We start from the raw sequence: 6,596 nt of genomic DNA, 5'->3' as shown, positions 1-6,596 counted from the left end.
TTTTTTTTTTTTTTTTTTTTTTTGCGAAGTTAGTTATAATAATTAGGCAGTCAATGTATAAAGACAAAAGGTGATCAAAATACAGTATAGGGATAACATTTTTTTCTGTAAGTGTATGTAGTGATGATTTCTGTGAAAAGCTATCTAAATAAAATAAAACCACATAAATGAAACCCTGATAATAGTAAAGGCAATAAGTTTTTCTCAAGGGACTTCTAAAATGTGACAAGAGCATTTTTGAGGAGTAGGGGTGGAGCGGGCAGGAGGCTTCTGGAGTTAGGCTCAAAGTTGCATCTGGAGTTTACTAGCTGTAAAACCTAAGGTAAATTGTTTAACGTCTCTGAGACTTGATTTCCTCATCTGGAATACAGGAAAATAATAACTATTTTCAAGGAAGCGTAGGAATAATTTAGGAAAAACTCCTAGAATATAATACATAATCACTAAATGGTGACTCTTGGGCTCTTGGGCAAGGGAAGGAGCCAGGTAAGATGGGGCCATGAAGTAGAAGGAGCTCAATCTCAGGGCCAGAAATATCTTGGATTCTCATCTCTGCCCCAACAGTTTTTCACTGTTTAACACTAAGCAAATTATTTAAATTACTTAAGTATTCCTGTATAAAAGGAAACAATGTTACAAAAGTTGTATGAGATGTAATTTTAAATACTATGTATAAAGCACTTTTTATAGTACCTGACACATAGTAGATGCTCAATAAATGGTTATATTATTACCTATTATGAGCCTGTTATGTCACTGTAATTCTAGAGGCACTGTGAGAACATAAAGAGGAACTTTACAGGGTACCATAAGGCACTTGAGATCTTTCAAGGAAGACAAGCCCTTGAGATAAGTATACGTTTAGATACTATAAAATATCAGACTGGGCACAAGAGCTCACACCTGTAATCCCAGTACTGTGGGAGGCTGAGGCAGGTAGATAGGCTGAGCTCAGGAGTTCAAGATCAGCCTGGACAACATGGTGAAACCCTGTCTCTATCAAAAAATACAAAAAAAAAATAAATAAATAAATTAGCCAGGCATGGTGGTGGCACACGCCTGTAGTCCCAGTGACTTGGGAGGCTGAGGTGGGACGATTGCTTCAGCACAAGAAGCAGAGGTTGCAGTGAGCTGAGATTGCGCCACTGCCTCTAGTCTGGGCAACAGTGAGAACTCATCTCAAAAAAAAAAAAAAAAAAAAAAGAAAAAATATTTCTACAGTAAGTTCCATGTTAGGCACCTAAGAGTTGAGTTAAAGCCTAAAGAACTCATGTAGTACATGGAGATCAAGTAAGGCTTAATGGAAGTATCATGGGCTCCCAGCTGAGCTTCAGGAATGGACAGTTTATCAACAGGCAGATTGGAGCTGTTAGGGGAGGAAATTTTCAGGGAGGACATTTTCAGGGGAGGAAGCAGAATAAACAATAGACATGCAGGTGAAAAAGCACAGATTATACCTGAGCAATAGTAAGTAAATTCTGCTATTTCCTTACAGTATAAGGAACAGGTAAGGTGAGAACATAACAGCTGACACTTATTGGGCATTTATAATATTCTGGGCACTGTTCTAAGGACTTTACATGTGTTAACTCATTGAAACCTTACAACAATCCCTTGAGGTAAATCCTAATGTTAGCCATACTTTAAGACAAGGAAACTGAGCCTTTATATTGCCTTTATGTGAGATAGACAATGGTGCCATTGACTTTGAGCCTGTAGAAGCCCTGGGCTGAAACGTAGTGTGGTGAATGGTATGTGGACTATGCTTCCACACTCACTCGTCCCTCAGCCAGCCTTGTGCCGGGACCCTCAGCCTAGACAGGTGTGCACAGTGGCCCTGCTCAATGTCGCACAGGTGAGGTTAGCAATCTGACTTCAGAGGCTGAGCTTTCAATCATGACACTGTGATGAGAAAGGCACTTGGGCCTTATTTGTGGGGAACCTTGAAATCTCCACATAGGGATACGGACTTTATTTTAAAGGTGACATGGAAATATAGCCTTTATTTTGAAGGAATGTGAAGGCTTCTTTTTTTTTTTTTGGAGGGGCGGACAATAGCATAATCACATTTTTAAGGAAACATACCTTGATGGTGTTATTGAGGGGATGGGGAAGTGGGTTGGGTGAGTGATTTAAAGAAGGAAAGATTCAGGCAGGAAAACCAGTCAGGAGGAAGGCTAGGCATTAAAGTGAGTACAGATGAAAGCCCAAACAAGGGTGGTAGCACTGGAAACTGGGAAGAAGTGACAGACTTGAATGACATTCCAGTTAGAATTGGCAAGTCCTAGTGATCATTTAGAAGTAGGGAGTGAAAAAGAGTCCCTGGAAGAGACCCCAAAGTCTCCACTGTGGGTGGCTGGAAGATAGGGATGCTATTAATATAAAGGAGGAAAACAGGAGGAAGGGCAAGAAAGTTTTGGCAAGGATGAAGTTTGCATGTTGAATTTGTAGCGATAGCAAGACATACGTGTAGTAACTCCAACCAGAAGTTGGAATTGTGAATCTGGAGCTGGGGATATTTGGGCTGGAGACCTAGTGAGGAAACAGTCTGCAAACATGAAGCCAGGGGTGTGGTTGAGAGTGACTTTGGAGTGGACCCTTCAAGATAGCCTTAATATAAAGTGTGGACAGAAGTTGTGATTTCCCCCAAGAAGCTGGAGGTGGGGACTCACAGGGCAAGTGGGCTAGGACACACAGTGCTGAGGTGCCGTATAAGGGTGGTCAGGAGCACCAAATGCAGAGTGCAAACAAACGTTCATATGCATAACCTATTAACATTTGTAAACTATAGTAATGCTTTTAAAATCTTAGGATGTTTCAAGGTACTAAGAAGCACTTTACTAAATAATAGGTCCTATGGTAGCTGAAAATAGATTGTAGCTTTCCAAAGTGCCTTGAATTGCAGGATGCATTTTATATACTAAGAGAAGAATCATATACCATAAATGTTTTCTTTTACAAGATGGTGGCTACCTGGAACATCATGTGGAGACGTCATCTGAGCAATGAATGCCCAGGCTCAGTGGGAAGGAGCACTGGGATCTGTAGGAATAGCTGCCCTGTGTGGAAGGGTGGGGACCACTGTGCCTAAATTGACTTTCCCTCAATTAAATGCTTTCCAAGGTACTGTTAAAATTAAATTTCTATGATTGTCAGTGCCTCGTTTATCACACATATTTACATATTATCTGAAAAGGAAAAACAAAAGAAAAAAAGTGCAAATTATCTCCTTATAATTTTGTGGTAGCACAGCTCTGCAGTAGCCTAGATTTATAAAATGATGCTAAATGTCAGGCTCTCTAGAGTGAACAAATGAAAAAAAATGATGTGCCTTCAATAGGATAAATAAGGGAGAATCATGCATACACCTTTAACTCAGCCCTTTCCTAATATGAGCTTTGTTTGTGTGTGTGTGCGCACGTGCATGCACGCGTGTGTGTTTGTCTGTGTCTGTGTGTATGTCTTTAGTTGTTTGGGACTTTGGATAAATATTCTAATGGAAGTATGGTAGGAATGTGTGAAGAAAATTGAAGGTAATTGCTTCTTACTGAAAGAGGAAAAAAAGTTATTTAAGTTTCTCCAGTTCAAGAACTTTTATTATAGAAAGCCACAGGCAGGCAATGTAAAAAAGCAAATGCTGTGTAGAATTATTCACCAAGGAGATGGTAACCATATCAATAAAGTTTTGGAGGAAACTTTCCACTGTTCTATGTAAATAACTGTGTTGCAGCTTTTGTTTTATGGGTACTCATTATCATAGAAATTTACTGTTTTAGTCTTGAAAATGTGGTGCTTAAAAACTTGGAAAATACCACTGTAATTAAACATATATTGGAGTTAACTTTGGAATACCGTAATTTTGTTTTGCAGACATTGGAGCTGTAATCTTTTGTATTTCTTCTATTCACTCTGTTGTCAGAACTTATACCAGTTACCTGTGACAATATAAGCCCCTTGAGGGCATCTCTGTGACAATACAAGCCCCTTGAGGGCAAGGACACTATTTTTTTTTTTTTAATCACTGTGCCATTGGCACCACCTGGTATAGTGTCTGACCTCTCTTTAGTCTCCTCTAACTTTTCTTCTTCTTGTCCACTGACGTTTTCAAGAGTCAACTTTCATAACCCCTCTTATGAAAGTGTAAGATATAGTGCCTGCCATCAAAAAACTTAAAATCTAGTTGCTGAGAGGATAGCCACCAGAAACAGATAAAAAACAAGTATTACTAATAACTTAGAGAACAGATACTCTGTAATTTTCACAGTAATTTTTAAACCTTGATTGCATCTTTATTCCTTTTTCAGTCACGGAAATATCTTCCTATATCTTCCTTAGAGATATAGGAAAGGACATTCACAATTTGGGCTCAAGAGATAGGACAATGGATAATGACCCTGACATTACTATTTTCCGTGCAGTTAATATATCTTTTTTCTGTATGATTGGTCTCACCATTTTCTTTCTGATGAGAGGCTCTTGCACCAATTCCAGGTATTTATTTATAATGTAGTTACAACTCTCAACTTTTTTTCAAAGCTTATTTCCACTGCCATCTCCAAACAATTTTTGCTGGTTTTCCTTAAGCAGATGTTGTCTCTTTCCTCTTGAATTTCCAGCTCGCTTTACTTTTCCCTCTCTCCTCATACTCATCTTAAGAGGGAAATTGTGTTTTACTCAATAGAGTATAGAATCCCAGCTCTATCACTTACTGTTTGTGATATCTTGGGCATATTATTAACCTCTCTATGTCTCAGTTTCTTCATCTATAAAACAGGGATTAAAAATAATTGGTTGTTAACATGGTTGTGGTGATACAGTGAGATAACATATTGCTACGGATCACTGTGCTCCTTCCACTCAGCCTGGGCATCGCTCAGAATACTTCTCTATGTGATACTTTGCACATAATAAACACTCAGTAAATAGCAGCTGCAATAGCAGCACCTTATAGTTCTTGACATATGGTCGTTATACATGTTGACTTGAATAGTAATGATAACATTGAGTAACTGATAAGATTATTTTTCTCTGGATCAGGTAAAAATAAAGGGACTCAGAAATCCGATAACTCCAAGTAGAATGGAGTTGATTAAATAAACATTTATTGAGCTTTTGCCTTGTGCCAGGTGTTGGGAATGTAAGTTGTACAACACAGGCAATGCTCTCTGCCCTTGTGGAGCTTATAGTCCCAGGTGGATACAAAAAAAAAAAAAAGTGAAGAGCAAAGCCAATAATTTAAAATTGTGGCACTGCTGGGAAGAAAAGAAGGGACTAAAATTAGGGGAAATAAGGGTGGAGAATGTACTTGTGATAAATAGGAAAGGCCTATTTATTGAAGGAGTAAGGTTTCAGCAAAGACAAAAATAGAATAAGGAATTAGCTAGAAAACGAGTGGGAGAAGGTACGAACCAGGTGGAGGCTCCAAGGTGAGACAGAGCTTGGGGTGTTAGAGAAACTGGAAGTTCTTTGTGGCTATAGAAATATGCAGGGATAAGATTATGTCAGGATTTATTGGCCATTATAAAGAGTTGGGGTTGCAAGAGACTGACAGAGAGGTGATGTTCAGCTGAGCTTAAGATTATAAAAATGTAGAGAAATATTTGGAAGTAGACATTTGAGATGGAAGAGCAAAGACATGGGGTTGTGACTAATAATGGTGCCAAGGAAGACAAGAAATAGTCTGTTGAAGTGGAGGAGTTGCATTGGGGAATAAGAGAAACAATTGTCTTTTGGACGATATTATTCTACAGAACAGCTGCTGCTTTACAGTAACAGACTTTGACAGAACTTTTTTCTTAGCAGATGAAAAGTTGAACTGATGTGGTGACCTTTTGGAATAGATGGTTTCTTTACTGCCAAGTTGAACCCTTTCTGGGAATATTTGTGCTGAGTGAGCTTTCTAACCTTAGTGCAGGGTGAGTCAATGAGATCCTTCATGAACATTCCCTTTCATGTTGGCAGAAGGAAATAAATCATTTATGTTAGTTTGGGTAATTGAAGAAGCTTTTCATTTCCAATTAACTCTGGTGTATGTGACTAATTTAAGTTGATAATCATTACCCATGTGCAGCTTTTCAAGGGATGAATCAGGAGTTGGAAAACATTACATTTCTGTAAAAATTGGTGTAATGGTCTTGAACTTAAGCTTTCTAGTCTGAATGTGAAACTTGAGAGTTAGCATTGTATTATATTTCCAATAATGAATGTGTCTTTTTTCTTTCAGGCTTCCTTCAGGATTTTAAGCATCCTTACAGCCTCTTTGAGAATGATTGAACTTCTAAATTTCCTAGTCAAAATTTTAAATTCTATTAAACATTTTTTCAAGTATTTCATTACTTTTACATTATGACTTGTACAGTAATTTGAGATCATAAGGGTTGAAAAATATCTTCAAATAAGATTTTATAGTTAAAATTTTTTTGACTTTTCAAATATTCTTCCTAGCTCATTTCACAATCTTCAAATGTAGATTCTCTTTGAACATAAAATGGTATAAATATAGAATGTTCAGGCACCTGACATATAAATTTACATATGGTTTGAAGATTGGAGGTATACCCTGTGATAGTGTCTGACATTGTTATTTTCTCATCAGT

At 37.9% G+C, this 6,596-nt stretch overlaps 1 protein-coding gene across 4 annotated transcripts in view; it reads left to right on the top strand.

Moving 5' to 3' along the window:
• Positions 1–6,315, top strand: part of PTTG1IP2 (PTTG1IP family member 2) — a 42,385-nt gene extending 36,070 nt beyond the window's left edge. Inside the window, exons 7-8 of one of the 4 annotated variants that reach the window (XM_017889695.1) lie at positions 5,803–5,915; positions 6,224–6,305. The gene's annotated coding sequence lies outside the window, so the exon portion shown is untranslated. Of the gene's footprint in view, positions 1–5,799; positions 6,163–6,223 lie in introns of those variants that run through there. The other 3 variants (XM_017889692.1, XM_017889693.1, XM_017889694.1) reach the window with 3 other exon arrangements.
• Positions 6,316–6,596: the final 281 nt, after the last annotated feature.

This window comes from Rhinopithecus bieti, unplaced genomic scaffold (genome assembly GCF_001698545.2).
Source record: "Rhinopithecus bieti isolate Rb0 unplaced genomic scaffold, ASM169854v2 scaffold_19669, whole genome shotgun sequence".
Taxonomy (NCBI): Eukaryota; Metazoa; Chordata; class Mammalia; order Primates; family Cercopithecidae; genus Rhinopithecus; species Rhinopithecus bieti.
The sequence above is the reverse complement of the archived record's forward strand: the minus strand, read 5'-3'. Positions and strand labels throughout refer to the sequence as shown.